Source organism: Ipomoea nil, unplaced genomic scaffold (genome assembly GCF_001879475.1).
Source record: "Ipomoea nil cultivar Tokyo-kokei standard unplaced genomic scaffold, Asagao_1.1 scaffold2846, whole genome shotgun sequence".
Taxonomy (NCBI): Eukaryota; Viridiplantae; Streptophyta; class Magnoliopsida; order Solanales; family Convolvulaceae; genus Ipomoea; species Ipomoea nil.
Genome location: NW_017619274.1, coordinates 43,985 through 68,998, shown reverse-complemented (window position 1 = coordinate 68,998; position 25,014 = coordinate 43,985).

The window sequence follows — 25,014 nt, the reverse complement described above, 5'->3', positions numbered from 1 at the left end:
TCAAACAGAGCTTATAGCTTATTAGTAGCTTAAAATAAGTTATAAGCTCATAAATAAGCTCTGACAAACAGAGCCTTTTAGCTCTCAGCTACTTTTCAGCTTTCAACTATCTTTTCAGGTAGGTTTGTCAAACACAGCATGTGTGAGAAACCTGGTTGTTTGAGTACTCACGTGGGCCATGCGAGCTCACGATTGATCTGGCAAAAGTGGTGGCTAGAGTTGCCAAAACGAGCCCAACCCGTTTAGCCCGTGTAGATACCCGAGTTATACAGGTTGGCTTATGTAACCCGCAAGTCAACCCATATAACCTGCCACCCAACTCCATGTTTATTTGTTTTTTTTTTAGTTTAAATGGAGTTTGTATTAGTGTTTAAAAAGTATTGGTTAAAAAAAAAAAAATTGAACTCTTAACCCTTCAATTGATCTAAACCTAATAAGACCAATTATACTAAGGCCCTGTTTGGTAAAAAATTGTCTTATAGGCTAATTTTGACTTATTTGACCACTATTAATTGTTTGATTTAGTTAAGAGTTAATTACCAAAATGGTCCCTTGACTATAGCGAAATTACCAATTTGGTCCTTAACTATTTTTTTAACCAATTAAGTCCCTCAACTTTAAAAATCTTAACCAATTTGGTCCTCCGTTTGTTTGACCGTTAGTCAACAGTTAACTTGGGACCAAATTGATAATTTTGCTATAGTCAAGGGACCATTTTGGTAATTAACTTTATGGGTGGACAATTCGGTTTAGTTTTTTCGAACCGAACCGAACTAGTTTGGTTCAGTAATATACCGAACAACCGAACGGTATTGGATTCTTGTATACCGAACGGTTCGATAAAAAACCGATCCGAATTGTTCGGTAAAAAATTAAAATGAACCGAATACCGTTTGATTTTTTTAAAAATATAATAATAATAATAATAATAATAATAATAAAAAAATAAATAAATAAAAAGTAAATCCAAGTCCCTTGCTGCTTGCTTTGCCATTCAGCTCATATTCTCACGGGTATCTCTCGTAAATGATTTATTTGATTTCTTTATGGTTTGTTATTAAAAGTTCTATATTATGTGTTATGGTGTTTACATAGTCCATATCCAAAGTCTAATATATAACAAAATAGCAATCCAAAGTTAAAACAGTATTCGGTTCGGTTCGGTTCGGTTTTTACCGAACAATTCAGTTCGGTTCGAGGTTTTACCGAACCGTTCAGTATACAAGAATCTATTACCGTTCGGTTGTTCAGTATATTACCGAATCTAACTAGTTTGGTACAGTTCGGTTCGAGAAAACTGAACCGAATTGCCCACCCTTAAAGTTAATTACCAAAAATGGTCCTTAACTATAGCGAATTACCAATTTGGTCCCAAGTTAACGGTTGACTAATGGTCAAACAAACGGATGACCAAATTGGTTAAGATTTTTAAAGTTGAGGGACTTAATTGGTCAAAAAAAATAGTCAAGGACCAAATTGGTAATTTCGCTATAGTCAAGGGACCATTTTGGTAATTAACTCTTTAGTTAAAATATCAATATAAGTGTTTGGTTAATTAGCTTTTTGCAACTCCAAAATGCTAAAATTTAAAAAGCTACTCCAAGCAACTTTTTCAATTAACTTTTTCATAAAATAAATTATACCAAATAGCTATCAGCTAACAGCTAATTTATCAAACACTTTTCTACAACAGTTAAAGTTATCAACTACTTATACCCTCTAATTAACACAATTAGATAACAGCTAATAGCTATCAGCTAACAATCATTTACCAAACAGACTCTAAATGTATTTATTAAACATTTTTGTATAAATATATATTTATTTAAATCATTCACAAACATTATATATAAGCACACATGAAATTTGTTTAAAAAGGTTTAATGTGTTGGATTGGATTGGTAGATGTAATAATTTTTAACTCATAGGTTAGAGATTCAAATCTTGACAACTCTACGGGTGGCTAACTGAGTAGAGCACGATTCTTGTACTAACACTCTATTGGTCGTAACATACCTAACAAAGTTTTTGACCTAAGTGCAACAAATAGATCAAGAATTTCATTTATAATAATGTAACGACGTAAAAATTCACTCATTGGGGTGTCTGGTTGGCATGAATTGAAATTCAATGCCAATGCAATTCTATGAAAGAAGAAACTACATTGTTTGGTTGGAAAGAATTGCAATTCTCTCAATTCAATGAATTGCAATTCATAGCCCTCTCCATATGAATTGCAATTCAACCACACAAATGAAAGGAAAAAGGAAGAAAATGACATGTTTACCCTTGAATATTATTATTATTATTAGGAATAAGGGTCAAATAGGCCACTGAACTGCACACCAAGTTGCAATTAGGCCATCAAACTCAAAAAAAATACAATTTGGTCCCTGACTACACAAATTCATGCAATTAGGTCTAAAATGACCTGTTTACCTAATACTTTGCTGACGTGGAGGTTGTGGATTTTAAAAATGATTTTAAACAAAAATTTAATTAAAAAAAAAAAAAAAAACGGCCGGAGACAAAATCGTCTCCGACCGTTCTTCTTCTCCATGGCAGGAGACGAAGAACTTCGTCTCCAGCCATGGAGACTGTCTTTGTCTCTTCGTCTCCCGGGCTGGAGACCAGGGAGACGGTCTTCGTCTCCTGGGCTGGAGACGAAGGACGGCCGGAGACGAAATCGTCTCCGGCCGTTCTGGTTTTTTTTTTTTTTTTTTAATTAATTTTTTGTTTAAAATTATTTTTAAAATTCAAAACCTACGTGGTAGGTAAACAGGTCAATTTAGACCTAATTGTATAAATTTGTGTAGTTCAGGGACCTAATTGCATCTTTTTTGAATTCGATGGCCTAACTGTAGTTTGATGTACAGTTCAGTGACTTATTTGACCCTTATTCCTTATTATTATTACATAATAACATTTTAATCTTTATATTACTTCTCCTCTTTCCATTCTCAATAATTTTATTCCTCTTTACCAAACAATGTAATTTAAATTTCTATTTTATTATTTTCTCATTGAATTACAGTTTCTTTTGCTCTAATTCCTTAATTCCAACCAATTAATCAAATACCCTGTAAGGCTGGGATTATCTCAGGCAATATACCCATTTACAAAATGATGTGGCATTTGCCACATCATTTATTTATTTTATTTTATTGGGTAAAAGGATTTGTAAATTTGCAAATCCTGTAAAAAAAGATGTCGCAGCTTTTGTACTTTATTTTTTATTTTGTTGCTTTTAGTTTTTAATATCTAAATGTAATGAATAAAAATTAATAATATTATTTTAATATATTGGGGCCCACTTTTGATAATTGATCGGAATTGCCGGATGTAATTTGAATAGTAAGTGATTTGTAAATTAGATAATGTTGAAGTGGTACCTATTTTTAAGAGTAAGAGAGATTTGAAAGGATAAGGATAATCTAAGGGTTGTTGGACAGGCAGAACAGTCAATAGTTATGCTATGCAACCGAACGTACCATGCGCATGGTGCATACGATGCAAAACGACGTCGTTTTGACTAAAAACGCGCGTCCCACTTAAAAAAAAAATTCAGGTTCGATTCTCGGCAATAGCATTATTGTGGATATATAGTTATGAATTTCTGGATATATAGTTATAAATTTGTGGATATATAGTTATGAATTTATGGATATATAGTTATGAATTTCTGGATATATAGTTATAAATTTATGGATATTTAGTTCATTCATTGTGGATATTTAGTTCAATCATTGTGGATATTTAGTTCATTCTTTGTGGATATTTAGTTCATTCATTGTGGATTTTTACTTCATTCATTCATTCATTGTGAATTTTTACTTCGTTCATTCATTCATTGTGGATTTTTACTTCATTCATTCATTGTTGATATATAGTTATAAATTTGTTGATATATAGTTATAAATTTGTGGATATATAGTTATGAATTTCTGGATATATAAAAATGCTATTACCGGGAATCGAACCTGATTTCTTCTTTAAGTGAGACGCGCATTTTTTTAATCAAAATGACACCATTTTGCAACCGTATGCACCTTGCAAGGTGCATTCGGTTGCACAGCATAATTTGCGCAGAACAGTGCCTTGGGGGCCTTAATGATGACTTGTTAACGACGGTCAAAGTTGAATGGCATTAATTGTACTACTTCAGTAATGTTTGAAATTCTAAGATACTCATGAAGTGAATCTTCATCATACGCAGTTTGATCATTACTCATGAAGTGATTAAAGTCTGATTTGATAATCGAATATTAAAAATAAAATTTTATAATATCAAAACAGTATTATTAAAAAAAATTATTATATCTCCCGATTTTTAATAATTAATAGGGAGTAACTAACAAGATATTTATAAAATCTATACTATATATAAAAACAAAATCCTGGAATTTTAACTTCCCGCCCAATTCCTAAAAAATCTCTCTTCCTAATAAAATATATTGATTTCTACATTCCCATTCGTACAATAATTCTGCCTTAAAATTCTATTCTAATATTATAAAATAGTGTGATACAATCTATACTATATATAAAAACAAAATCCTGGAATTTTAACTTCTCGCCCAATTCCTAAAAAATCTCTTTTCCTAATAAAATATATTGATTTCTACAATAATTCTGGTTTAAAATTTTATTGTAATATTATAAAATTGTGTAATACTATTCCTATTCTAATCTATATCTATTTTATATATCAGTGTTGCAAAAATCGTGTCGCTAGCCGCGGCGAGGAAGGCCGGAATCGGCCTCCTCAACGGCTCCCTCGCCGGCTGAACCAGCCTAGCAAAGTCAGGAATATCACCCAACCCCTCCCTTAACCTTTCTGCATCAACTATAATAGGTATGCCCCTACTCTTTGCCTCCTGCACTACAATCAAAGCAGTCTCATGCAGCCTTCCATCTAAGTAGACAATATTTACTCCAAGCGCTGAAGACAATTTTGATTTGGGTATGTAGACCCTCAGATATCATGGGTGGATATCCTGGAGTGAAAATGCACGTGCGAGTTTTTTTTTTTTGGTTGTCAACAATGACATATGTGAATGGTGAGTTTCCTCCTTTGGACACCACCATAAAAGATGTATCAACACCATCCCTTTCAAGCTCATCAAGTATTCTTTCGCCATGCGAGTCATCAGCAACCTTAGATATGATCCTTGGATTAAGACTAAGACGAATTTTATCATCCGGGTTTTATCAAAGCATTGCCAGTGTTACCACCTCCTTGAACCTCAAAGTTGGTGCTCCGAATTTTATCATCCGGGTTGGGGAATGAAGCTACAGCAGCCAGGAATTCAACATCGGCCATTGCAACACCTTAGACAATGCGATTTTTGGGGAGCGGCGGATTCCACATTTTCAGCTTGAAACTTCAATGAATTTCAGGTAGAATAACAGAGTTTTGGAGGTTGTGCACCAAGTAGTTGTGGTCAGAGAGAGAGAGAGAGAGATGGGAAGGATATTTGTGGTCAATATGGAAGGGAGGACTTACAGGTGCAAATTCTACATCACGCCATCTACAACTACAACTGCTATTTACCATAGGAGGCCGGGGTTCGCCGACCTGCTGCCCTCTCTGCTTCGCCGGAACCAAAAACCACCGGTGAAGGCCCCAACCTCGCCGGATCTGTTGCTGCACCGCCAGATCTTCCTTATTGGTCCGTCGCCGGAAGGAGTTACTGCCTCGTATGCTCGCCGCCGTACCCACAACTCGCCGGAGAAGAACCTCACTGCTACTCACTATCGACGGTTACTACTTAGCCGCCAAGTCTTGCCATCTCGCCTCACAGGAGTGATAGCAGCGCTGGTCTAAACAAGATTAGAAGAATAAGACATAAAAAGACAGAAAAGCCCTTCTAATTCACGGTCAACAAACGGCTTCATTGACGGAGGATCAAAACTGTCCAACGACCAATAACAGTGTCTACTAAGTGGCAATTTTTATTATGGAGGATGAAAAATGTCAATGCCTCAATAAGTCTAGGACCAAAAATGGCATTAACTCCGGAATACAATACAAGAATATTTAATTATGGTTATATTATTATTGTGCCTCACGACCATTATATACTAACAGTACTTGAAAAGAAACTAATAATAATAATAATAATAATAATAATAATAATAATAATAATAATAATAATAATAATAATAATATAATAATAATAATAATAATAATAATAATAATAATAATAATAATATTCCTATTCTAATCTATATCTATTTTATATATCAGTGTTGCAAAAATCGTGTCGCTGGCCGCGGCGAGGAAGGCCGGAATCGTCCTCCTTAGCGGTCGCCTCGCCGGCTGAACGGGCCTTTATTGTTTTTATTTTTTTTTTAAGTTGTAAAGTGTCAAAGGTTCAGCAAGGCATAACTTTTGACTCCGTTGTCCGTTTTGGACAAATGTTTTTTTGAAATCGCGTATTTTTTCGAGATCTATAGTTTGGCCCACCAATTTCTAAAAAAAAAAAATACTTTATTAAAGAGTTTTTAAGTAAAAAACTATGACAACCTTATGTTTTATTAATGAATTTTTAAAATTTTTAATTAAACAATTGTCCCGTGCATTATTTAATAATCTTTCTTTATAATTGATCAAATTATTTAATTATGATAAATTTGGGAATAATTAATGATGGTAATAGAAATCCTAGAAGAATATAGAATTGAACAATATTTAATTATTGTTATATTATTATTGTGACTCACGGAATACAAGAGTTAATGCCATTTCTGCATCAACTATAATAGGCATGCCCCTACTCTTTGCCTCCTGCACTACAATCAAAGCAGTCTCATGCAGCCTTCCATCTAAGTAGACAATATTTACTCCAAGCGCTGAAGACAATTTTGATTTGGGTATGTAGACCCTCAGATATCATGGGTGGATATCTTGGAGTGAAAATGCACGTGCGAGTTTTTTTTTTTGGTTGTCAACAATGACATATGTGAATGGTGAGTTTCCTCCTTTGGACACCACCATAAAAGATGTATCAACACCATCCCTTTCAAGCTCATCAAGTATTCTTTCGCTACGCGAGTCATCAGCAACCTTAGATGTGATCCTTGGATTAAGACCAAGACGAATTTTATCATCCGGGTTTTATCAAAGCATTGCCAGTGTTACCACCTCCTTGAACCTCAAAGTTGTTGCTCCGAATTTTATCATCCGGGTTGGGGAATGAAGCTACAGCAGCCAGGAATTCAACACCGGCCATTGCAACACCTTAGACAATGCGATTTTTGGGGAGCGGCGGATTCCACATTTTCAGCTTGAAACTTCAATGAATTTCAGGTAGAATAACAAAGTTTTGGAGGTTGTGCACCAAGTAGTTGTGGTCAGAGAGAGAGAGAGAGATGGGAAGGATATTTGTGGTCAATATGGAAGGGAGGACTTACAGGTGCAAATTCTACATCACGCCATCTACAACTACAACTGCTATTTACCATAGGAGGCCGGGGTTCGCCGACCTGCTGCCCTCTCTGCTTCGCCGGAACCAAAAACCACCGGTGAAGGCCCCAACCTCGCCGGATCTGTTGCTGCACCGCCAGATCTTCCTTATTGGTCCGTCGCCGGAAGGAGTTACTGCCTCGTATGCTCGCCGCCGTACCCACAACTCGCCGGAGAAGAACCTCCCTGTTACTCACTACCGTCGGTTACTACTTAGCCGCCAAGTCTCGCCTCACAGGAGTCACAGCAGCGCTGGCCTAAACAAGATTAGAAGAATAAGACATAAAAATACAGAAAAGCCCTTCTAATTCACGGTCAACAAACGACTTCATTGACGGAGGATCAAAACTGTCCAACGACCAATAACAGTGTCTACTAAGTGGCAATTTTTATTATGGAGGATGAAAAGTGTCAATGCCTCGATAAGTCTAGGACCAAAAATGGCATTAACTCCGGAATACAATACAAGAATATTTAATTATGGTTATATTATTATTGTGCCTCACGACCATTATATACTAACAGTACTTGAAAAGAAACTAATAATAATAATAATATAATAATAATAATATAAGTGGTAATAATAATATCTAAAAAGTAATTAAGTGTTAATAATAATAGTAAGAATATTAACGTAAGAGTTGTAACATAGAATAAATTGTAATAATTAATAACTATAGTCTAGGATTAAATTTGGAATTGTCAAGAAAGATAAACGACCTCTGGTGAAATTAACTCTTAAATAATTATATATCGATTTAAATATTCTTAATATATTACAACAATTCCATTCCGTGCATCGCATGGGTTAAAATACTAGTTCTGTATAAAATAAATATACAATAATATGTACACGCACTACGGAGGAGTACTTTAGAAAGTAGTGGATGTAGAGGAGGAAAATGCGTTAATGAAATTTTTAATTATAATTTAATATTAATATATTTAGGGGGACAAAAAACAAAAGCGACAATTGTTATACTATCGATTAGGGTTCATATTTTATTGTGAACTCTGGTACAAAAATTATGTGTCTGCAATTAATATATTTTGTACATGCAATTAATAATTTCTGTACTTGTAAACAAATTGAAGACACATCACATGGTAATTACTGACACATAACATGATAACTATAGATACATAAATTGTTAACTGCAGGTATAGAATATGTTAACTGCAATTATATTCTCATTTTAACTGCAGATACAGAATGTGAAAATTATCCACAAATCTAATAAGAATCAATAAAAATCCTCTGTTATATTATTTTTTCCCTTAAATAACCTTGCATTATTTATAATAATCTTTAGGGTCTGTTTGGAAACCCGGAAAATGATTTCCAGAAATCATTTTCCGAGTTTCTGGTGTTTGGCTAGACAGAAAATTGAGTGGTCAACGAAAAATGAAGAAAAGTCAATAGAAAATGAGGCTAATTTTCCGGAAAATGACTTCCCCTTTTTTTGGGGGGAAGTCATTTTCCATCTTCTAAACACTCACGCTGCTTTACTTCCTCCGCCTCCTTCTTCAACATTCAACAAAAAAAATTCCACCAACAATCCAACACCTCCTCTTCCAACAATTCTACAACCACAAAACCAAAGCCCAACACCACCTCTTCCGGAACTGGTTTCCGCAGTCGGAAACCAGTGAGAACTGGTTTCCCTGCAGAAACCAGTTCTCTGGTAAACTGGTCCGATGTGGAAACCATTATCTGATTTCCGCATCGGAAACCGGTGGGAACTGGTTTCCGATGCGGAAACCATTTCTCTAATTTCCACATCGGAAACTGTCACTGGTTCATGCGGAAACCAGAAACCAAACTGGTTTCCGGCTGCGAACGGAAACCCAGCTGGAAATCAGTGATGAAGTGGGAAGAAGAACACAGTAGAGTTCTTGTGCTTATTTGTTTTGACTGAATTACTCTTCTATTTTTCTGAATTGTAAGCCATGAAAGATGAACACAGTAGAGTAAAAATAAAAATAATTGAAGTATACAAAATAACTTATTGTTGGGTTAAAGTTGTTATTCTAGAAAATGAACTTATCAAATGAAGTAAAAAAAAAAATTGAAGTATACAATTTTATTCATTTTCTGGAAAATAAACCAAACAAGCAAAGATTGTTTTCCGTTGTGCATCCAAACACAAGAAAGGAAAATGTTTTCTGAAAAATGACTCATTTTCCAAAAGTCATTTTCCTGCTTTCCAAACGGACCCTTAGTAACGGAATATTCCGTTAACTATTTATTATTTTTAACTTACTCATTAATTTCTATAAGAAATGTCTTAGGTTCGAACCTCATCCCAATCAGAATAGACATAATTGTTAAACATATACTACGAATATGTTTTTTTTTTTTTTATTACAAGGAAGGGGGATACCCTACATATACACACTATTGCCTCAATTGAGGTTCAAACCTTACACCTCCCACTTAGGGGAGCAATCCGATACCAGTGGACTACAAGCCACTTGGTATACTATGAATATGTTAAAAAATACAATATTAAATTTAACACAAACTTTGGTCAAATAATTAGTCTGACTAAATACATAGCATTCAAAGTTGAGTATTAAATTAAATATTATAAATCAGAAACCTTGAAAATTATTTTCTTGCATTTTTTCAACAAAAAACAAAAAACAAAAAAAAAAAAAACAACAACAACAAATTTAGGTTAAGTTTTTTTTTTCTTTTTTTTTCCATTTAATTAGTCTTCTTTTGATTATATTTAGAACAAGGCTCAATATTTCAATTATACTTTTGCATTATTGGAATGATTTAAGTCATTATGGTATTTAATATTTTTTTATGCATTTCTATAATGGTACAATTGTACATTACTTTACAAATATTGTACTATTATTTTTTATCCAACAAAATTGTTCTTACATCATTGTCAGACCTGCGTGACCTAACTACGAAGTTGTTGATCAGAAATACAACTATACCTGGACTCTAAAACGATATGATCATTTTCTAAAAAATTGACAATGTTGACATCCCACTAGCTCCAATTGAACAAGTTTACACATTATTCTCAGAATTTTATCAATGTATGAAAACTTCTAAGAAATTTGTAAATTAATTTATAACAATATCTATTGTAATAATTTATTTCAAATTATTTATTATCATCCTCTATTGATAGCAATTGTAGCAATTGTCATGCATTGACAAACTCCCAAAATAATTTGTCTCAACAACGAATGAAAATATATATATATATATATATATATATATATATATATATATATATATATATATATATATATATATATATATATATAAAGAGAAAATTTCAGTTTTGGTCCACTGACTATTAGGGTTGTGTTAATTGCAACACTTGACTTTCAAAAATGTTAATTGAGTACCTTGACTATGTAATTTCTATCAATTTTGGTCATGCCGGCCAAATTGCCGGCCGATTTTGACCGGAAAATCTTAACTCATTAAATAAAAAGGGCAAAATCGTCATTTCATATTATTCAAACTTCCTTTGGCTTCCTTCTCTTCTCCGACCTCGTTCCCCTCCTCGCCGTCGGCGCCTTCATGAAGAGCCGTTTTCAAAAATAGAAATTTCATTGTCGCCGGTTTCTGAGTCTTAAAACCAACACAAAACCCAGTTCAAATAACGATTCTAAACGATAGCATTTGCAGCACTGGCGATCCTAGGCCAAAGGTCAGCACATTCATTCCCAATAGGTCCAGTAATAGCAGATCCTTTCATTTCACCCTTAGGATTCACAATGACACCAGCAGAAGGCAACCTGTTGAGGCAATCCTTTCGGCCAGAAACCCAGTTCGAAATACATAAAAACGCCATCCTTTCGGCGCCATGGCTTGCGTTGACGGAGATCATGTCTTCTACGCAAGCAGAAGGCAACCTGTTGAGGGGCCCTTGATCCCCTTCACGGATATGATATACAAGTTCTTCGCTCCAGTGTTATCGGCGCAGTTCACAGTCCCCGCGACCGGCAGACCGAGCGACATCCTGAACTTGTTCCCGGCGGAACCTCCGCGTCCTCGCTTCGACATCGTGAATCCTCTGCTCTCCAAAAACTAAAGATTAAAAATTACTACATTTTCTCCCTAAAATCACATCAAAATGTCGTCTGCTAACCTCAAAATGTCTCCAATGATCCAATATCGAAAGTGCAGATGTCATGACTGTACCTGCGTTTCTGGAAGAAGAAGCAAAGAAGGAGAAAGAAAATGACGATTTCTTCTCCGAGCTTCTCTCAATTTCCTGAATCTGCCCCTGCGGCCCAGTATTAATTCCGTTGAGAGATAGAGGTCTAATGTGTTTTGGCAGTGATACCAAATGTTTCAAATTTGAAGCAACTAATTGCAACCAGATTTTTGACCTTACTTCACTGTAAGCATGATATTCGAATTTTAAAGCGAGTTTGGAAGCACGAGATTCAAATTTTAAAGCTAGTTTGGTAAAGAGAGAATGTCGTCGATGAGTATTGATGTACCTGCGAAGAAGAAATCCTGAACTTTCCTTCGGAAGCTGCGAAGCACAAGCTTCAGATGGCGACACAGGCCGCCATGGACGGTGCAATGAAGCAACGGTGAAGAAATCGTCAAGCTGAAAGAAAAATGGAGTAAAATGACTAAACTACCCTTATTATTTGACCAATTAAAATTTTCCGGTGAGATTTGGCCGGCAATTTGGCCGGCGTGACCAAAATTGATAGAAATTACATAGTCAAGGTACTCAATTAACATTTTTGAAAGTCAAGTGTTACAATTAACACAACCCTAATAGTCAGTGGACCAAAACTGAAATTTTCTCTATATATAAATCAATGACTTCATTGTTATGGATGAAAAGTAAGTACCCCACTTTATTACTCTTATTAAATTAAAAATAAATTAGTAGCTACAACAAAAAATAATACATATGCATTTAATTAATTTAAAATTAGATGTCTATATAATGTCTTTATTCAAAAAAAAATATTCATTATTAAAAAAATATATAATTTCATTAGTTATATTATCTTTATTTTTTTACAATTCAAAGATTCCTTACCTTCAAATTCATTAATTAATTATATTCACTACATTGTCCATTATCTTCATTTTAAATTATCTTATAATTAAATATCAAATTTATAATACAAAATATGTTATATATTTATTTACCACGTATTTTATACAAATATAATAAATATTAATATTTTGTTCAATACTTTTATATGATAATCTACGGCACACATCTTACAACACATGAAACACGTAGGGTAAAAAACTACAACTGTCAAATATCAACAAGCGCTTGTAAGATAAAGAGTTTATAGTACAACTAAGATCCCAATCATATACAGAACAAGGCAAATCTAAAACTTCCTACACTATAATCTCATTAAATAACAATGCCTTCTAATCTTCTATGTTACCCCCAGTAACCCAATTGCGCATGTCACACTACCAATAAAAAAAAAAAAAAAAGACAAGTACTGAAGATAAAGACAATGACAATGCTACCCAAAAGAGAATTAAGAAGACTTAGAAAAATTTAAATCAAAAGTAGTATTTATTTAGACTACCCTTTTTAGACTAAGTATTTAGACTAGTGTTATTACAAAGTTGCAAACATTTATTTTAGTGACAATTATAATCAATCTCTCATATATTATATTACATTTATATATTTTGAATTATTGATTTAAATAAACAAATGCAACATTCAATTACATAGACATGAACATCTCCTATATAATGTTGTATTGATATACGTTAAATTATTTATTTAAAAATAATCATTAGATATTATCTAATTCGCAAAATGCGCGTAAAAAAATTAGTTTTTAGATAAGAGTCTATAATAATGTAACATAAATCTTGATTCATGGTATAAGTTGCCGAACAGTGGGGCGGGTCGGATGCTGCCTACAGTTACGTCTTCATGAACCGACCAAGCGAACCATGAGAGGGACCCAGTGTAGGCCCGAAAAAACATGTCGAGTGATGAGGTAGGCCCACCCACCCACGTTGTTTTTCCTCATCTTACGCATCAATCTCCCAACCTAAATCAATCTTACCAACGTGTACCATTCACCTATAAATCATAGCCGCTACTCCTAACCTGGGCCCAATTCTCTTTGACCTTTGACCTTCTATATTTTCTTTTTCTTTTTATTTTTTAAAAATAGTACAGTACTTTTTTTCATTATTATTATAAGAAAAGAAAGGAGAATACCACATATACAAGCTAATCGTCTCCACATAAACTTAAATCTACCACTTCTCACATAGAAAAATAATTTGGTATCAGTGGACTACAAGAAATACTCAGTGATATTATGTATAACCTTTAAAAAAAAGTATAAATAAAATAAAACTTTCAGAGTTTCATGCAAATAATTTATAGGAAAAACCCCTAACTGTATTAAATACAACAAATTCTATACCAAGGACCTTGTGGTCCAATGGTATCAAGTTAATCTTTTATGTGGGAGGTGATAGGTTTAAGCCTTGTTGGAGGCGGGTAGTAGCCTGCATATGGGTATCCCATTTCCCTTGTAATAAAAAAAAAATACAATAAATTCATTCTAATATTTAATTAAAAGTAAATTCTATTTTAGTAATCAACTATTGTGACATTATCGTATTTAGTTATGTTTTTTTCAATTTTGTCGCATTACATCTTTGACTTTTATTTGCTTAATTAGTCATCATTTTAAAATTTTATTATTTTACCATTTATTAAATATTGCTAACATGTAATTTCATCATTTAATTAAAAGGTTTACAAGAGAGGAAGAGAAATTACATGTTGGGGTGAGATGCTTGAATGATAATATTACATGTTTGCCATCTTTATTAAATAATGAAATGGCCAAAATTTTAAATGATGACTAATTGTGACAAACATGTAAAAGTAAATGATTTAATGATGCAAAATTAAAAATACAATTAAAGGTGACTATGTCACAATAATTGATGACTAGAAGTAAAATTTGCTCTTTAATTAAAGGGAAAATGACAGTTTTAGTCCATCAATTATACTCGTATTATAGACTCGGTCCATGAATTATTATCATAAAATTTCTCCTTTAATTATGTGTAAAGTGGCAATTTTAATCCACTAACAAATTATGTTAATATTGATAACGCATTTTAAATTTTCAAATTAGTGAGAGACACCTTAGTCATTTTTTATTTATATATCATTTCGTATTAAATAATTAATTAAACATTGAGTTTGACAGACACTTTTTTTTTTTTTTTTTACCATTGGAGTGTAGCTAAAAATATAAAATTGTTTTGATTTATAAGTTTATTAAATATTAATAGTTGAAATAAATATTCTAAATTTTTGTACGTTAAGTTGTTGTTTTCATATCAACAAGTTGGAGTGAGTCTTCAATCTTATAAGAAGTTTCAATTCATATGTCATTTCTATTTTTCTTTAAAAATGAAAATTCCCAAAAAAAAAAAAGAAAAAAAAAGAAGAGTAGTGGTTCTACCACAACTGCATTTTTAATTTTCCATTCATATTAGATCATTGACAAATATAAAAAAAAAATTGTTATGAAATAGTTTGCTCACATAAAGAAATGTTAATATGAAAATTGATATGAATATACATATTATAATTCACAAATCAATGTATGTTATTTGAGCATCCATTTTGCTTAAATACTCTTCAAGAATCTATGTAAAAAAAAAAAAAAATATTACAAATAATACATATTGGTCATATAATACACTAATATATGAATATGAACTAATCAAGCATATAAATATCACATTGATTATTTTAAATGATAAATTTATTTTCTGACTAGTAAATTGACATTTAACTTTGAAGCTAAAGATAAAAAGATACATGTTTAAAAATATTTTAGAAAACTAGCAATTCTTCATTACAAATGAAGAGAATCAATATATATAAAGATTTAATTGACGAAATTTGAAAAAATTATTCAAAATGATTAATATGTCTTTCAATAATTTGAGAATTTGAAGTACAATTTTAATTTTTAACTACACTCCAATGGTAAAAAAAAAATGTGTGTATCAAACTCAATAATTAATTAATTATTTAATAAAAAAATAATATAAATAAAAAATGACTAAGGCGTCCTTCAATAATTTAGAAATTTAAAATGCATTATTAATATTAACATAATTTGTTAGTGGTGGACTAAAATTGTCACTTTACACATAATTAAAGAAAAAATTTATGATGATAATAATTCATGGACTAAGTCTACAATATAAATATAATTAATAAACAAAAACGTCATTTTCCCTTAATTATAGTATACCTTACAAAAGCATGTAAAACATTAGTTTTTCCATTGAGATAATGACACAAAATTATTTTATAAGAGGCCGGGAAGTGCACAATCCTACTAAATTATATAAGACTGCATGGATAGATGTAGAAAAGTATCTGAGTGGAGGCGTAGTTTAAATGACGTTAGAAATGTCAATGATAAAATATCAAACATCCATTATAAGGTTAAAATACAAAATACATTATAAATTACAATAGAATGTTTTTTTATAAATTACATGATAGTTAGGGTCGGAGCCAAAAATATACTTGAGTGGGGTGAAAATGTGAAAATATTTATGATAAAATATGAAACATAATCAATTAGATAAAATACTTAAGAGAGCGGTGTTCTCTTACATTCATGGTAAAATTAAGTTGAGGATTGGTTCGTGGAATAAGAAGTTACTCTCGCAGGCAGGAAGGGAGGTCTTGTTGAAAAGTGTAGTCCAGTCAATGCCTACTTTTTCAATGAGCATTTTCCTTAATACCTGACACAGTTTGCACATCAATCCAGAGAACTATGAATAGATATTGGTGGGGGACTGGTGTGGATAGGAGATACACTGGAAAACATAGGATAAGTTGTGTGTCCCTAAGAAGTTTGGGGGTTTGGGTTTTAAGGATCTCAGGGGATTTAATTTGGCTATGCTAGGAAAGTAGACATGACGTTTTCTTACAAACCCCACCTCCCTTGTGGCAAAGGTTTATAAAGCACATTATTTTCCGACTACATCTTTGTGGATGCTAAGGTAGGAAATTGCCCAAGTTATGCATGGAGGAGTATTATGGCTGCTCATGATATGGTAGTAGCAGGAACACGCAGAAAGATAGGAAATGGTGAAACAACATTGATATGGGGATACCCATGGTTACCAGATGATCCTAGCCCCCTCATACATATTAATATGCCTGAGGAACTGAGAAATGCCCAGGTGACAGGTTTGATTGATCCACAGACTAAAACTTGGGACCCCCATATTTTGGCAGATTTATTTGAGGAGGAGGATGTGACTAGAATTAATAAAATTCCAGTAAGCCCTGGATATGAGGACTCATGGTATTGATTGGGTGACCCAAGGGAATTTATACGGTTAAAAATGCTTACAGAAATATTATGGGGACTTACATGCATACTGCTGGTGATTTTGATAAATGGACTGTTATGTGGAAGATGAAGGTTCCCCCAAAATGGAAAACTTTCCTATGGAGAGCAATTTCTGATATTCTCCCTACAACTAATAATTTGATTATTAAGAGAGTTGAGGTGGAACCAACATGCAAAACGTGTGGTTTGGTCAACGAAGATGTTATGCATGCTTTAGTTACCTGTGAATATTCTAGACTTGTTTGGAATGTTTCAGGATTACATATATAACGAGTATTATTACCGATAAGCTGAAAACTGAAGAGCTGTTAAGTTAGTTGATTATGTTAAAAGTGTTTGGTAAAATTAATTTTTTGATAAGTGGATAAATGTAGAAATGTTAAAAAGGATATCTTCATAAAATTTAAACAGTTTTAAATTTAAATAGGTTTGTTTACATATTAAAATTTAACATTTATAATGAAACTAGTAGTATAATCATGATGTAGCATCCCATAATGAAGTAGCAATATTGTTGCGAATCTCTAGCTATTAGGTATGAAGTATTATACCTAAGGTAGCGTTTCAAAATAAGTTATTATTTTAAGCTACTAGCTTATTTAGGGAACATTACCAAATAAAACTTATTAGTAGTTTAAAATAAGTTATAAGCCCGGTCAAACAGAGCCATAGGCAAGCCAAACCCGCAAATTATGCCATGAAATCGTGTTCACCGAGAATGGTGAACACAAGGCAAAACGACGTCGTTTTTAGGCAAAAAAAAAAAAAATTCGCGGATTTGGAGTTAACGGCGCGCGTTTGATCAAATTATGAATTTTCTGTTATGAGATTATGAATTTTATGAAAATTCATAATCTCATAACAGAAAATTCATAATCGCATAACAGAAAATTCATAATCTCACAATTGAAAATTCATAATCTTATAACAGAAAATTCATAATCTTATAACAGAAAATTCATAATCTCATGGTTCCAAAGTGAATGTAGGCATGGTTCCAAAGTGAATGTGCAGGCATGGATTCATAATTTATGAATGTCCGTGATTTCGGACGGGAATATGTAGGCATGGTTCCAAAGTGAATGTGCAGGCATGAATTCATAATTTATGAATGTCCGAAATTATGAATGTAATGAAAATTCATAATCTCATAACAGAAAATTCATAATCGCATAACAGAAAATTCATAATCTCATAACTGAAAATTCATAATCTCATAACAGAAAATTCAAAATCTTATAACAGAAAATTCATAATCTCATGGTTCCAAAGTGAATGTGTAGGCATGGTTCCAAAGTGAATGTGCAGGCATGGATTCACAATTTATGAATGTCCGTGATTTCGGACGGGAATGTGTAGGCATGGTTCCAAAGTGAATGTGCAGGCATGAATTCATAATTTATGAATGTCCGAAATCTTTGTTCACCTCAAATTAAAGTGAAACCGCAAAATGTAAAAATAAAGAAGAAAAGTCACGCAATTAATTAAGGAAAAAAAAAAAGAGAAGATAACGGTGTACTAACACCGTTGGAACCGTGTTCACCATGAATGGTGAACACGGTTCCATGGCATAACGTCCCAGCCAAGCCTGCTCTTTGGTAGGCTTCTAAAATCAAAACTCACCCTTATCTATATATGGGGCGGGGCGGGCTGGCCTAGCGAGTAATGCCCATTTTGAAGACTCTAGTTACAAATTAGTGTGTTCCCTCTTAGTTTGAGTCCATGGTGAGACCCCTAAGTTAGTGTTAAGTATATGTGGCATAGATTACACTGTTTCTTCGTTTAAAACCTTAGACGATGAAAAACTCAGCGAGAAAAAAATTTAACTAAAGGAAAAATAGTACAACCATATGCGCAATATTCAGGTAAGGCAAGAACTCCAACCACCCTTGCAAGAAATCCAACCACTTCCATAGGAAATCCGATCACCACCCTAAGAAAACCGATCACTTCTGCAAGAAATTGGACCACCTCCTAGGAAATCTGACTACCTCTACAAGAAATCCGACCACTTATAAGTGAGAGAAAACATAGGCCAACCACCGAGAGGTGGGAGAGAGGAGTCAACTGTCATGCAGTTATAGAAAAGAGTTGACCACAGGGAGGTGGGAAGGCATATATATGTCGATCATTTGAAGCTAAAAGCTAACCACTGTGGCTGAAGGCCTACCACTAAGACCCCAGGCTGACCGCTGAGGTTGTAGGCCGACTATTGGACACTTTATCATCCTACAAAACTCGAAAACTAGCTAAACAAGAAAACACACGAGGCACGCACCTTCCTTATAAACAGTTGACCACCAAGGAGATGCGAGAGCAACCGTCCACTAAAGAGATGGAGAGAGCAATCGACCACCAAGGTGGTAGGAAAGCAGTTCAACCAGTGAGGCCGACAAGTTTCTTCCTCAATTTCATATTAAGGGTGTGTTTGGAAACCCGGAAAATGTTTTCCACCCCAGACAATGATTTCTGGAAATCATTTTCCGAATTTTTGGTGTTTGGCTAGGCATGAAAATGAAAAGTCAAAGGAAAATCAGCTCTAGTTAAGGGAAAATCACACCATTTTTCCGGAAAATGACTTCTCCTTTTTTTTTTTGGGGGGGGGGGGGGGGGGGAGTCTCCGGATGGGTTCTTTGCGCTCCGGAAGGAAAATTAGTTGTGTCTCTGGTTTCTGGCCGGACACTAGAGAGCAGTGCTCTCTGGTTTCCGTCCACACAACTCTCTGGTTTCCGGCCACATACCAGAGAGCAGTGATATCTAGTTTCCAGCCAGAAACCAGAGAGCTTTTCTCTGATTTCCGGCTGAAAACCAGAGAGTAAGTAGTGCTCTTTAGTTTCCGTCGAAAGGCGGAAACCAGAGAGAACGGCGGAAATTCGACGGAAACTAGAACTCTCTGGTTTCTGTATTTTTTTTTTTTTTAAATTTTTTGTATCTTTTAATAAATAATATTATGTGATTTTAAAAAAAATATTATTATTTATAATATTATTATAAATTTTTTATATTTTAAACAAAATAATTAATTATATAAAATGATTAATTATACAATTCTATATCATTTTCCAGAAAATAAACCAAACACACAAAGACAGTTTTCAGCTATGCAGCCAAACATGAGAAAAGAAAATATTTTTCGAAAAATGACTCATTAAACATTTTTGAAGTCATTTTCCTGCTTTCCAAATGGACCCTAAATGCAAAATCTCCTTTCCTCTAATTACTCCTTGCATGGTGACTCCATGTCCTTGCATGCTGGCTCCGTGTTTCCTTTTGTCATTTCCATAACTCCAAGCTTAACCGCCCAATCCCCGTTCCATCTGTTTACTCTCCTCAAAAACTTATTTTTAACTCCTCGCTAGACCTCTTCTCCGCCTTGCATGTACGTTGTCGGACTAACTTTACACAACTAACCAGTCAGCCCCATCCCAACCTACCCGTTTGATCACCTTGATTGGTCGGTCAGCCTCCTAGCCGATCGGCTAGTCAATTTGACCAATCGGTTAGCCCTCTCGCACAACCAGCCAGCATGATGACCAGTTAGTCACCTAGACTGGTCAGTTCGACCCCCGGCTGATCGGTTAGAGAAATTCAATGAAGACAAAAAGGAAGAGGACAAATAATGAAAATGAAGACAATGACAATGCTACCCAAAAGAGAATTAAGAAGACTTAGAGAAATTCAAACCAAAAGTAGTATTTTTTTAGACTATGGATTTTACAAAGGTGCAAACATTTATTTTAGTAACAATTATAATGAATTTCCTATATTATCTTGCATTCATATAATTTGAATTACATATTTAAATAAACAAATTCGACATTCAATTACCTATATATGAACTTTTCATATATAATCTTACATTGATATACTTTGAAATACTTATTTAAATATAAACATTGGGCATCAGCCCATTCGTGTCATGCGCGTGTAAAACTAGTCTTTTATTATAAATAAGCCTGTGTATTTCAAATGATGCAACTTAAACCTTCTATGTATTGTCTTGTGAGTACGGTTTGCTCCCAGTAAATATAAAGCTTGTTTCTCTTCATTTGTTTTGTTATAGGCCGAGTTTGTGGGGCTTTGAGAGCGAAGGAAGTTCGCCTTTTGTGAACATATAAGTATTACAACCTAAGTGTAATTATGAAATAATAATTGATTACTCACCGGTCTCGAGGGGTGATGTGGTTGTCGAACCCTATCAACAATTCATACCTGTTAATATTTTGTTAATCTCATATTAGACCAGTTTGACGGAATATATTTCAACAATAACTATTGTTTTATTTATAAAAATGTCATTATATGTTTTTATTTATAGTAGAGTGTGTATGCATTAATATTTGTAGGTCATGGTGTGATCGATACTTGATTGGATTAGAATAAAATGAGTAAGAAGTAAAAATGAAGGGAAAATGGCATATTTAGTCCCTAAGTTATTATCATAGTGATGACTCAGTCCCTGAGTTATGACCGTATCCATTTTTAGTCCCTCAGTTATGAGTTAAGTGGCGTTTTTGATCCCTGCCGTTAATGTTTTGTTGACAGTGTTAATTTAAGGGGTAAAAAAGTAAAATAATAATTAAATAACTTATTACCCATCTTTATTTATTAGAACCCATTCCCCATTTCCCCCCAAAATAAAACATACGGAGTATTTTCCAATTTGACAACATATAGTCAGCGCCCTTCCCCTTCCCCTTCCCCCAAATTTCGAAACCTAATTGCAATGTAAGAAAGAAGAATTCGAAGCTTAAGCAGGGGACGAAAGCGTACTTCGCAGGTTAGAAGGAGAACAAATCCTACACTACAATGACTTCTACAATTTTGTTGGGCACAAATCAACCACCCACTTGTAAGTGTTTTTGTGAAATCAGAGTTTAATAACTTTTGAGCTTTTGTGTTTTTTGATGTGCGAATGTGCTGGGTTCATGTTTCAGTTTTTGTATTTATGTGAATGTGTGGTCCATGTGAGGAGGAATGACTATTATTTTACTACTAAAGTGGTTTTTGTCTGTAAAGCCATGCATGTATGTCTGCTAAAACTGTTTTTTTTTTTTTTTTTATTGTTGTGCGAATGTGCTAGGGTCTATGTCTGAGTTAAATTAGCATACTTATTTGAACCCATCCACAGAGCTCTTCTATACAATATAATTGCCATTAAAGATGGAGAAGTTAGCCTAATCTGTCAAACATAATAGATAGATTTCAAGATCTTTCCCAAATTCTGTCAATGTAGCATCCTTTCACTCTTTGTCTCATCTATGGTTAAGATGTCTAGTTGGCTATGTTATCTAGCAAAATTTATGAGTTAAAGAATCTTAGCAGTTGGTATGAATCTCAAGTGACAAGGATGTGTACCCAAATCCTAAAATAACTCTACTGAACATGCAAAATGTTTGATGCTATTTTCTACCTAGGGATAAATTACAGCTTTAATTTGTATGTATCACTATTAGAATTGATTAAAAATGCAGATGAACTAGTGAAAGGGAGTGAAACTGAGATATCAGCTTCTGTGGGGAAAGAGTGTTCAGAGTCTATGGATGATGGTAGTGATGATGAGCAAAATCTTGATGTTGGCAATTCATCCACACCTAATATTCTTACTGTTGGATTAAATCAAAATCTTGATGTTGGCAATTCATCCACACCTAATATTCTTACTGTTGGATTAAATCAAATTGATCTAAAAGGGGAGAAAGATTGGGTGGAATCAGAAGATGAGCTTAGAAGCATTGGTTCAAGCTCAGATATTGAAGGTGAAAATAATTTGTTGGTTTATAGGGAAGGAGATGAGAAAAAGCATGATTTTAACTACAAAGTTGGCATGATTTTCAGTAGCAATTCTCAATTTAAATGGGTTGTAGAAGTGCATGAAGCAGTGAACAAAAAATCAGTTAAGTTCACCAAGAATGACAAGAGGAGAGTGCAAGCAAAATGTAGAGTAAACCATTGCAATTGGGTCATTTTTGCTTCAAGGAGTAACCCAAGTTGTCCATTTACCATAAAGTCATTTGGTAAACATACTTGTGGAGCACAACAAAAGAACAAAACTATAACTTCAAGGTTTTTGTCTAAGTATTATAAGGAGGAATTTAAAGATAATGAAAATTGGGGTAGGAAGGAATTCCAAAGGAAAGTGAAAAGGACATTTAGATGTAATGTGTCTAAGTATCAATCTTATAGAGCAAGGAGAAATGCCAAGGAATCATTAATTGGAACGCAAGCAGAACAGTTTAACATGTTATGGGATTATTGTGAAGAGCTTAGAAGAAGCAATCCGGGTTCAACTGTTAAGATGAAGTTAGACACAACTGATAGGGAAGGTAGTAGGTGCAGATTCCTCAGATTATATGTCTGTTTTACAGCATGTAAACAAGGGTTTTTGGCTGGATGTAGGCAATTGATAGGAATTGATGGTTGTCATTTGAAGGGGTTCCAAAAAGGAGGACAACTTCTAGCTGCAGTAGGAGTAGATGCTAACAATTGCATGTTTCCAATAGCATTTGCAGTTGTAGAAGGTGAAACAAAAGAGACATGGACATGGTTTCTTCAATTCCTTGCATCTGATTTAGAAATTCATAGTAACCCTTATGGCTGGACATTCATATCTGACAAGCAAAAAAGGATTGGTTAAAGCTGTTGAAGAGGTATTACCTAATGTTGCACTTAGGAATTGTGTAAGACATCTTCACCAGAATTTCACCAAAGATGGATTTGGGGGTCAGGTATTTAAGAGAGTATTCTGGGCAGCTTGCAAAGCCACTACAGAACCAGAATTTAAGCAGCACATTGAGGCAATGCAAGTGTTAAATCCAAAGGCAGCTGAGTGGGTTAGTGAAAGGTCTCCACACCATTTCTGTCGAGCTTTCTTTGACACATCTACTAAGTCCGACATGTTGTTGAACAATTTGTGTGAGTCCTTCAATTCTTCAATCTTGAATGCTAGAGACAAACACATTATAACCATGGTGGAGTGTTTAAGAATATATCTTATGAAAAGAATGCAACGTAATAGGGATAAGATGAGGAACAATCCTATGAAGATTTGTCCAAAGATTGTAAAAAGCATTGAACAAAACAAGGAGAAAATAGGTGGCTACATTTCTTATAAGTCAAATGACGAATGGTGGCAGGTTGAGGATGATGATTTGAAGTTGTTTTGGGTGCACTTAACCACTTGTTCTTGTTCATGTAGAAGATGGGACTTGACAGGCATTCCTTGTGTACATGCAATTTCTGCAATTTCAGAAAATGGTCAAGATCCTATAGAGTATACAAATTGGTTTTATTCAGTGGAGGCTTATTTGAAGAGTTATGAACCAGCTATTCTGCCCATCTCATCTTCAGATCAATGGATAAAAACAGGAGCACCACCACCCTTGCCTCCCAAATATAAGCCCCAGCCTGGAAGACCTAAAAAGTTAAGAAGGAAAGATCCTATTGAGAAGGAACATGTGCCGACTAAACTTGGAAGGATAGGAGAAAAGAAAAAGTGTGGACTTTGTGGCCAACATGGACACAACAAGAGAAGATGCAAGGCATCCAAAGAGGTAATATAAGAATTCACTTTGTTTTTTTCAATATACTGCTAATATTTTTTTTCTAACAATTATTATGTATATTTGTTATAGAATACAACTATATCTACTGTTGAAGGGTTTAACCAGCAGCAGCAACAAGAACAGGTACATTTTTAATACATAATAAGTTTCAAATTGTTTAAGTCGTACACTCGTACTAATTCATCAACTGTGAAAACAGCCTGTAGATATGGACTCCAGTGTGCATCCCTTGAATGTACAAAAAAATATGAATGTGGATTCCGGTGTGCAACAACCGGTAGAAATGGTTAGTTGAGATATGAATAGTATATTAAATACATTAAATATGTCATCTAATATGTCTACTTGATTAAATAGGCTATAAGGACATCTCAAGCTGCCCCACTTGATACTCGGAGCACAGAAAAAGCAAGTACATCAACTACAAAGAAAAGTAGGAAACAACTCCACCCCAAGCAAAAACTGAGAAAGAAGTAGGATGAATTTGTCAGGAATCTGTGATGATCCTCGTTTTGTGGTGTTTTGTGTATCAAACTGAATGATTGACAGTGATGAACTTCTTTTTGTGGTCTT